This window comes from Orycteropus afer, unplaced genomic scaffold (genome assembly GCF_000298275.1).
Source record: "Orycteropus afer afer isolate SDZICR_OR568_19922 unplaced genomic scaffold, OryAfe1.0 scaffold00067, whole genome shotgun sequence".
In the NCBI taxonomy this organism is placed as follows: Eukaryota; Metazoa; Chordata; class Mammalia; order Tubulidentata; family Orycteropodidae; genus Orycteropus; species Orycteropus afer.
In genome coordinates, this window is record NW_006921654.1 from 4,209,783 (window position 1) to 4,220,708 (window position 10,926).

Genomic DNA, 10,926 nt, shown 5'->3' on the forward strand with positions numbered 1-10,926 from the left:
TTTTTTGATTGTTGTTTTTGTCTGACTGGGAGACAGCAACAGTGCCCATATGACACAACTACACCTGCACCTCCTGCAATTTCACTTACTGAGTGAGAGCCACCACTTCCTTCTCCACTAACTGGCCAATGATAAATGACCACCAAGAAGAGCCTGACTTACGCTTAGCTGCTGTTCACAAACAGTTAACAGAGATCTAAATACAACAATGTCACAATGTCTTGGAGACAGCAGACCATCACATTCCACACAAAGAAGCAAGATAAAGTGGTAGAAACAAGGGAGCAGGATACAGACCCAGAACACATCCCTGAAGAAGCAGCAGCATTGGAACTCCCTAATAAAGAATTCAAAAATAATTATATTTAGGTATCTTCAAAGGATTGAGAGATACATCAAGGAAAATACTGATGAAATGAAAGAAAGCACAGACAAAACCCTAGAACAATTTCAGAAATAGATAGCACATTGAAAGGGCAAAGGAGTAGAATTGATGCAATGGAAGACAGAATTAATGAGATTGAAGACAGATACTCGAATACTTCTTTGGAAAGGGATCATCAGAAAAAAGATCAAAACAAAATGAAGAAAGCCTGAGGTTCATGTGGGATACTATCAAAAGGAGTAACCTATGTGTAATCGGAATTCCAAAACAGGAAGAGAAAAAGAAAATCACTGAGAAAATTGTCCAAGATTTTCTTGAAGAGAACTTCCCTGATATGATGAAAGATGAAAATATATCTATTCAGGAAGTCCAGCAAACCCCAAACAACATAGACCCCAAAAGAAAATCACCAAGACATATCATCATCAAACTCATCAAAATCAAAGACAATCCTGAAAGCAGCATGGAAAAAACGAAAAGTTACTTACAAAAGACAACCAATAAGAATGAGCTGTGACTTCTCAGCGGAAACCATGCAAGTGAGAAGACAAAATTAGGAGATTTCCAGATAAGCAGAAATTAAGGGAATTTGTTAAAAGCAGACCAGCTTTACAAGAGATACTAAAAGGAGTCCTTTGAACAGAAAACCAATAATAGCAAACAACAACTGTCCATTTATATACAAGATGACATAACCCAGAAACCAACACAGCTATTGATGTATCCAAAGTAAAATAAGCTTACAAGATTGTAAACAGGGAACCAGAGACATTAGTTGGCAAATGAGGACAACTGCAAACCAAAAAGAGGGGGAAAATAGTGTAGTTACAAAACTTCTAAATGGTGAGGAAGTCAAGAGAATTGCAAAATAGAATGGACTGTTCTAAATTCGGGGATAAAATTATAACTCACAGGGTAACCTCAAAGAAAAATGATACATCTTCACATCACAATAAAAAAGAGGACAAGCACAAATATTCAGCAAATATTAAAACAACAGCAACAAAGGAAATGATAACATGATTCGTAAACATAATGAGCTGAGCACAGAAAATTATTTGGAACAAAGAAACCAGGGACACCATGAAAAAACACATAACAAAATGACAGCAGCCAATTCATACTTGTCAATAATTACACTGAATGTCATTAGATTAAATGCACCACTCAAGAGAAGGAGAGTTGCAGACTGGATAAGAAAACATAACCCGTCAATATGCTGTCTATAAGAGACATACCTCAGAGACAAAGACAAAAATAGACTAAAAATCAAAGTTGGAAAAAGATGTATCAAGCAAATGGCAACCAAAAAGCAGGAGTGGCAATATTAATTTCTGACAAAATTAACTTTAAGACAAAAACCACTGTACGAGACAAGGAAGGATAATATAATGATATAATATAATGATTAAAGGATCAATTGAACAAGAAGAAACCATAATAAATATCTGTGGACCCAATGAAAACCCCTAAATACATAGACTTTAGAAGAGTTGAAAAGGCAAATAGATGACTCCACAGTCATAGTGGGAGACTTTAATACACCATTTTCAATGAAAGATAGAACCACTGGAAAGAAACTCAACGAAGATGTAGAAGAGCTAAACAATACAATCCACCAACTTGACCTTATAGACATCTACAGAACACTTCACCCAACAACAGCACAATATACATTCTTTTCCAGTGCACATGGAACTTTCTCCGTGATAGACCATATGTTAGGCCATAAAGTAAACCTTAATAAATTTAAAAACATTGAAATACTGCAATGCATCTTCTCAGATCACAGTGCTATCAAATTAGAAATCAACAGTAGGAAGACCAACAGAAAAAAAAGCGAATACATAGAAAATGAACAACACCCTTCTCAAAAATGACTGGGTAATAGAAGAAATAAAAAATGAAATTACAAAATTCCAAGGTTATGCTTGCTTCATTAGCCATTAGAGAGGTGCAAATCAAAACAATGAGATACCATCTTGCCCCAGCACTAGTAGCAAAGTTCAACAAGACAGAAAATAACAAATGCTGATGAGGATGTAGAGAGATTGGGACTCTCATCCACTGCTGATGGGATTGTAAAATGATTCAACCACTGTGGAAAGCAGTGTGCTGATTCCTTAAAAAGTTGGAATTAGAAATACTATTTGACCCAGCTGTGCCATTACTAGGTATATATCCTAAAGAAGTGAGAGCCAGGACAAGAGCAGATACATGCAAACTCATGTTCATTGCAGCACTATTTACAATAGCCAAAAGATGGAAACAACCTAGGTGCCCATCAGCAGAAGACTATATAACCAAACTGTGATACAGACACACAATGGAATACTGTGCAACCCTAAAGAGTAGTGTGCAATCTGCAAAACACCGCATAACGTGGATGAACTTGGAGGACATTATCCTGAGTGAAATAAGTCAATCACAGAGAGACAAATATTTTAGTCCATTATTGTAAAAAGTCAAGGAAAGGAAGGAAATTTTCTTTGTTGGTTACCAGTGGTGGGAGGGGAGGGGAGGGAACACTGTTAGATAGGTAGAGACAAGTATTGATTTGGGTGAAGAGAAGGGCAGTGTACCAAATGTGAGTGGCATTAAGGAAGAGGAAGACAGAGAGGTGCATGGGAGGTACAGACAACAAAGATAAACCATTTCACACGTACAGTACTGCGTTGTCAGTGAAGGCAAACATGGATGGGTGGATAGATGAGTGGACAGGCTGAAATACTAGGTATGTCGGCAGTGAACTTGAACTTATACAGGGAAGAGTGTGCCCAAGACCATGTATAAGGTTGGCAGACACTGTTTCTTCAAGTGTATTGGTATGTTTTGCAAGAATTCCCAGATACATAGTAGAGCTGACAGGGCACAACGTTGTAGTCATTTCTTGGCCACAGCCATCTACCCAGAGGGAGTGAGTCATTGGACCTGTGGGCTCGGACCATAGTTGCAGGGGACATCAAGCTCAATTGGCATAACATGCTACACAATACATTGTTCCATCCACATCCTAGTTTGGCAAGTAACGACTCGGATCTTAAAAGCTTGCAAGTGGCCATCCAGATGCAATGATGGGTTTCTCCTCATCCAGAGCAAAGAAGAATGAAGAAAACCAGCGATTCATGGAAACAATTAGTCTAAGTGACTGGTGCACCATGTGATCCTCAGCCTATATGACTATGAGACCAGAAGAACTAGATGGTGTCTGGCTACCACTGTCAACCGCTCAGAGGGGGATCTATGTAGGAGATCTTGGATGGAGTGGGATAACAATGTGGAACAAAACTCAAAATCATTTAAAAAAAATAAGAGAAAAAGGACCAGGTTTGCTGGTCTGATAGAGCCTGATGGAACCACTGAGACTATGGTCCCTAGCTGACCTTTGGGTCTGGAGTTGAACCCACTCCTGTGGCTTCCGAACAAAAGACAGGCATATGAGATGAACATTTACAATAGGCAGATACACTCCTTGCAGAGAACAATCATGGGATAGTAGAAGGGCTGTGTATGCACAGGGAGATGGCTGGGGGTGGGGGCAGGAGTGCATGGTAGGGGGGACACAGGGAGGAGGTAACAGTGGGGAGGAAGCGGGAGGGGAGCTGTTGCATTGTGGTAAATTGTAGTCAATGTCATGAGATAAAGTGTGTGTGGGCTGCTATGTGGAAAGTGAATTTGATCTGTAAACTTTCACCCAAATCACAATTTAAAAAAAAAAAAAAAAAAGAAGATGGGCCCTTCAGAAGAGGACCTCAGTAAAGGTTTGTTAGCTCACTAGCTTAGGGTATGAGGAAAGATTGAGGTGCTAATGTATTGAGGCTAAGTTCATCTGGCCCTAGGCACTTCTGTCCTGCGTGGTGGTAGGTGGAACTCTGGCTGGGGAACCAAATTTGCTTCCATGCTCACCCATCTCTGAGTGGCTTTGAACAGTCTCTTCTTTCTCTCTCTTGTGCTGTCATTTGTGTAGTATGTCAGTGAGGACAGCAGTGTTGTGTGCTCATGCCCACTGCCACAGCCCCTCCAAAGTGCTACCTACCTTGAAGAGTGCTTTGGACCAGACTGGGAATTGAGGATGTGGAGGGAGAAACTCGAGAATTGGGTACTTTTTGTGAGCTATGTTAGGGTTGTTGTGAAAGGGAAGAGTGACTTGTTACAACTGGCATAGTGTGACCCCACTGGGGGGTCTCTTCCTGAGGCTTTCTGTACTCATCCTTGCTCACCCCCATTCCCAGTCACACAAGAGAGCTGGCACAGGAAAGGCTCTGCTCTCTTGTCCAGAACAGGTTTTGTCAGCCGCTTCCCCATCCTTACGTCTGCCTTTACACTAAACCAGTGTGGAAGGAGGATTGACCAGATGTCGTTGGAGTGTGGAACAGCTGTGATCACCTGAGGCTGTTGCCCATGCCCTCCCCTTCAGAACTGGCTCTCTCTCCTCCACTCTATCTGTAGTTGAGAAGGTTAAGTACCAGTATCTGTCTGGTTTTGAAGAGTTTCTAATTGGAATGAATGTGAGAGAAACTATGTCCAGGAAGGAAGAAGGAAGATTGGAGAGGGAAAACCTTTGGCTGTCTTATTGCTGACTTTAGATGCATGTGCAGGCTTTGTTTAAAATGAGAAGTCAGGCCCCTTCTTTTGTAAACCTTAGTTTTCCTCTTCAGGACCAGACTAGGTATGCATATTTAAACAGAAACCACTGCATGTACCTGGAGACAACAATTTATTTTGTGAATAAATTGGATAAGTAGGCTTCTACTTCCTCAGCAGGAATAAGTGACCTCTGAGAGGCTGTGCTTTAGCTTGGTGGCCTGGGACTCCCACTGCAGTTTGTCTTCCTTGTGAATGGTGATAGATGTAGTTGACTGAATGGTCTTGCGGCTCAGGGGCCTCTATTCTGCTTCAGGAATATTTGCTCAAGGGCTATCCTTTTCTTCAACTTCAACCCTGCACAGCACTGAGGTCTTGTCTTTTCCCTGAAGGAGTTGATGAGTCTGCAAAATTCCATTGTCCATAGTTCTGATCTTTGGTTTCTGTGAAAAGAATCTTTGGTTCTAAATGTCTTTGTTTAAACATCATTTCCTAAGTCACCATGGAGGACTATGTGGGAACTCCTGGGAGAACTGTAGCAATCCTGAAGAGCCTTATGTTGAAGGAAGAATCCTTTCCTCTCTTTTGAGGAAGATAAACCTCATTCTTGTCAGAGTTATATTGACTTACTGATTCAAATCTGAGCCTTTAATTTGTGGTTTCCAGACTTCTCCCTTTTATCTGATGGATTTATAATTAAGGTCTGGTATATGTTTCAGTGATAAGCTTGTTCCTTGAAAGAGCTGGCTACATTGATCAGTGTCTGTCTCAGCATCTCAAATTCAGCCCTTGACTCACTGTAATTCGATGGCATCTGTCTGTGAGTTCTCTGTGACCTGCAAGGTACCACAGCAAAACTTGCCTGGCTCTCCCTCTACTGCCTTTGATGGGATTGGTTATTGGCTTCATAACGGGGTGAGGTGAGGGTATAGATACTGTTCCTTTGGCCCCAAGTATCACCCTTGTATAGCCATGGAATTGCTGGCCCTGACCTCTTTTCACACGTCACATTTTACATCCAGCACCCACAGTAAATGCCATTTGGACACTCCGCATGCACTCAACAACACACCCCAGACCTGTCCTTCCTGTTGCACTCTGGACCCTTTTGCCCAGGAACCCATGCCAGGGTTTGGAATGTCACTCTCAGTCCTGTCTTCTAACCACTATGTCCGGCTTCCATTCCCTGTCAGCTCTGCTGCTGCTGTCTCTTAATTCTACCTCACTGTCTGGGGCGTCACTCCATTTTTACCTTCCTCCAGTCCAACTTCACACCTTGTTCTAAATACACATCTAATTGCCTCACTCTCTTTGTGAAGCCCAGTGGTAGCTCCCCATCATCTCACAGGAAGGCCCTCGCTTTCTCACCATAACTTGTGCTCCTCTCCAATATCTGGTTCCTGCTGACCTTCTAAAACGTTAGCACCCCAGTGCTGGCTTTGTGACACAAAAGTGCTCATTCCCAGGCCAGGGTGCTGCTCTGGGCCTTTGAACCTTTGAGTATGTTACTCTCTTTGCCCAAAACACCATTCCCACTTTTCTTCATCTGACTCATTCTTGCTTCAAGACTCAGTTTGGAAGGTATATACCCTAAAGAAGTGAGAGCCATGACAAGAACAGACATATGCATACCCATGTTCATCTCAGCACTATTTACTATTGCCAAAAGATGGAAACAACCTAGGCGTCCATCAGCTGAGGAGTAGATAACCAAACTATGATACATACACACAATGGAATACTAGGCAACTCTGAAGGATAATGTAGAATCTGCAAAACACCACATAACGTGGATGAATATGAAGGACATTATGCTGAGTGAAATAAGTCACAAAAGGACAAATATTGTATTAGTCCATTATTGTAAAAGTCAAGGAAAGGTTTATCTGTGGAAGGAAATTTTCTTTGTTGGTTACCAGGGGTGGGAGGGAAGGGTAGGGAACACTGTTAGATAGGTAGAGATAAGTATTGATTTGGGTAAAGAGAAGGGCAGTGTACCAAATGTGAGTGATCAACACAGTGGCATTGAGGAAGAGGAAGACAGAGAGAGGTACATGGGAAGTACAGACAACAAAGATGAACCCATTTGCACATACAGTACTGCGTTGTCAGTGAAGGCAAACATGGGTATATGGGTGGATAGATGGGTGGACAGACTGAACTGTTAGGTATGTCTATGTAGTAGAGAGTGTATCCAAGACCATGTATAGGGTTGGCAGACAATGGTCCTGTAAGTGTATTTGTATGATCTGTAAGAATTCCCAGGTGTATAGTAGAGCTGACAAGGGACAAGGTTGTAGTCACTTTTTGGTCACAGCCAGCTATCCAGAGGGACCGAGTAGTTGAACCAGTGGGCTTGGGACCATAGTCTCAGGGGACATCAAGCTCATTGGCATAACATACTACACAAAACATTGTTCTACCTCCTACTTTGGCGAGTAGTGACTCGGATCTTAACAGCTTGCCAGCAGCCATCTAGATGCAACGATGGGTCTGTCTTCATCCAGAGCAAAGAAAAATGAAGAAAACCAAAGATTCATGAAAATGATTAGTCCTGGCACCTGGTACACCATGCAGTCCACAGCCTATACTACCATGAGACCAGAAGAACTAGATGGTGCCCGGCTACCACTGTCAACTACTCAGAGGGGGATCTATGTAGGAGATCCTGGAGAAAGAGGGAGAACAATGTGGAACAAAACTCAAAATCATTTTGGGACAAAAAAGGGTGGGGAGGGACCAGGTTTGCTGGTGTGATAGAGCTTGGTGGAACCACTGAGAGTATGGTCCCTAGCTGCCCTTCAGGTCTGGAATTGAACTCATACCTGTGGCTCCAGCCAAACAAAAGATAGGCATATGAGTTGAACATTTACCTGAGGTAGATGCACTCCTTGGAGAGAACAATCAAGGGAGAAAGAAGGGCTGTTTATGCACAGGGAGCAGCTGAAGGGGCAGGAGTGCATGGAGGGAAGGACACAGGGAAGCAGTAACTATTGGGAGAAAGTGGGAACTATTGGGAGCTGCTGCATTGTGGTAAATTGTAGTCAATGTCATGAGACAAAGTCTGTGTGAACTACCATATGGAAAGTGAATTTGCTCTGTAAATTTTCACCCAAATCACAATTAAAAAAAAAAGAAAAAGAGCCTCACTTTGGAGGTAACCTCCTTCAGGAAGCTTTCCCAAATCCCTGTGTCACACTTCATATACCTACTCTTGTTTCTCAAACTTAACACTTACCCTGCTGTATTGAAACGATCTGTGTTTGTACGTGTGTTTTCATTTAGACTGTGGGTTTATTGACCATATTCTGTTTGTTTTGTAAGATATAACTTACACTGGACCATCACTTATTCATTCTTGTACAGCTAACACTTAGTAGTTATTCAATACATGTTTGATCTGAATTGATCATTTCACTTCCAATTCTGTATATAATAGTTAATAGGAGATTCTCAGCTCTTTTCTTCAATTAATAGGCCCTCAGATGGACTTAGAGAAGGGCAGCCATGGATAGAAAGGGAGATCTCTAGAAAGCAGTCACTCCAGCATATCACCTTGTTCAGGGCCCCACCACCAGTCCCAGGACATTACAAAAAAAAAAAAACCCAAACTCACTGCCATTGAGTCTATTTGACTCATAGCGACCCCTCCTTGGGTTTGCAAGGTGTTATCACTATAGAAGTAGATTGTCCAGTCTTCCTTCTGAAGAGTGGCTGGTGGATTTGACCGTCCAGCCTTCTGGTTAGCAGTCAAATGCCTTAGGTACTATGCCACCAGAGCTCCCCTTAGTGGATATTAATCTCTGTCTGGGAAGCTGCTGGGTACTCATCCCAAGGAGCCAGGCTGCTCTGGTCTGCATCCTGAGCCACATCTGGATGGAGCTGCCAGCGTCTCTCTGCTTCCTTTGATGCCTTCTGAGCCCGACTCTCCCTTGCTTTGCCTCTTGAATGAAGCCCAGGCTGGTTTGGTGGATACTAGGTAGCCAGTGTGCTGAAGCTTGTGGTTTTAAGTTCACTGGGATGGATTCCAGCCAGCTCTGGTCCTTCTGTGGGTTTCAGCTATCCAGGTATGAACTAGAGAAGTGAGAGATGTTACAGAAGATGGTACATTAGTAAAGTAATAGATGTCACCCAGGAAGAGTGAGGGTAAGACAGAGATCCAGGGCAGTGGATTATTGTTGTTTTTTGTCTGTTGCAGGGGAGGCCAACCCCTGCAGGAGGATTAGAGGGCCAGGACTCAGGATATCCATGAGAGAAGTCTTAGGGAAGCAGCTGTCGGAGTCCCAGTGGGTGATGGTGTTGGAGAGCTGACCTAATATTCCACACCCCCATTTCAGAAAAGATGAGTCAGAGTAATAAAAGGAATGATTTTAACATTTAAAAAGCATGGGAATTCAACTATATTAAGGGACCCAGGCAGAGTAGGGAGATGGTGGGGGCAGTGACAGCTGAGCCTGGTGTGGGCTTCTGCCCGTCTCTCAGGGATGAAGACTGGTGTGTGACTCACCAAGGAGATTAAGTCAAAGCCGTGGTGCTTGGACCTAGCCTCTCATCTAGACTCTCAGTTGAGTCTGGACTTCAGGTACACACTGCCCAAAGCCATCCTCCCTTCCAAGGAACTGTGTTAGAGGCAGGTCCTCGGTCTTAATCAGGCTAGGTTTATTGAGGGGCAGGAGGAAGTGTGTGGGAGGCTGAAATTAGCTAGATGCCTGTTAAGCAGGAATGAGCCATCATCTTTTTCAAATTGAATTATTTTGTGAAATAGAAAAGTGAATGGTTCAACATAAAAATTTTGAAAAATACAGAAATAAAAATAATTGTCCTTAATTCTTTTAGACATGTTTGGTAGCATTCTAGTAGAAAATCTGGTGACTGGCTATGACTTGGGGAGCCACGGCCCTGTGAGTATACAGTGTGAGCATCAGGATGCCATTTCTGGAGCAACATGTGCTGGTCACCTTCAGTGGGTATGGCCTTGAGCCAAGCACCCTGGAGAAACACGAGGATTGTGACTCTCAGTGATCAAGATGAGGCTTATGTATTGATGTGGTGTAAGGTGAGTCCTTGAGAGAGGCAAATACTGGCCGTGGAATTCAGAGGAAGAGATGACTTTCAGCTGGGGTCATCAGGGAAGGCTTTATGGAGGAGCAGCCATTTGTACTGTACCTTGGAAGTTGAGTGAGGCTGGGGAGGCCAACTGAGGGAGTAGAGTGTTCAAAGCAATGTGAATATATGCCAGGCATATGTGGGAATGCTGTGTTTGAGTGGAATGAAGGAGCAGTGTTGTTGTTGTTGTTATATGCTGTTGAGTCGGACCCGACTCATAGCGACCCCTCCTTGGGTTTCCAAGGCAGTATCACTACGGAAGTAAATTGCCCAGCCTTCCTTCCGAGGAGTGGCTGTTGGGTTTGAACCGCCAGCCTGCTGGTTAGCAGTCAAGTGCCTTAGGCACTATGCTACCAGAGCTTCCGAAGGAGCAGTAGGGGGTGATAAAATGGGGAGAAATCTACTAGGACTAGATTGAGAAGAGCCTTGACTATCCCACCACAGATCTTAAACTTTACGCATTAGGCAGTAAACAGGCTGTGACAGCACACATTTCCAAGATTAATCTCACTGAGATGTGTCGGGTGGATTATTATGAGGAAAAAAAGGGGAAAGTTGTTGTAGAGGTTCCCTGGTGGGAGGTAGTCAGGGTACCTGAATTGTGCGTTGTAGTGGGGTGAGGAGCAAGGGTAGAATGAGAACTGTGTTGGTTCCAGATGCCTGGAAATAGAGTTTCACCATTGATAGAGGCATGGTATAGCTCAGGACAAGGTAAGGAGCAGGGAGTGTCTGAGGCAGAAAAGGCTGTACACAGTGATTTGGAAACCATCCACACAGTCCTGCCTGAGGCCATGAGGACACCAGGATAAGGAAGGAGGGCTGAGATCAGACCTTTGGAGTCTCTGAGGGCA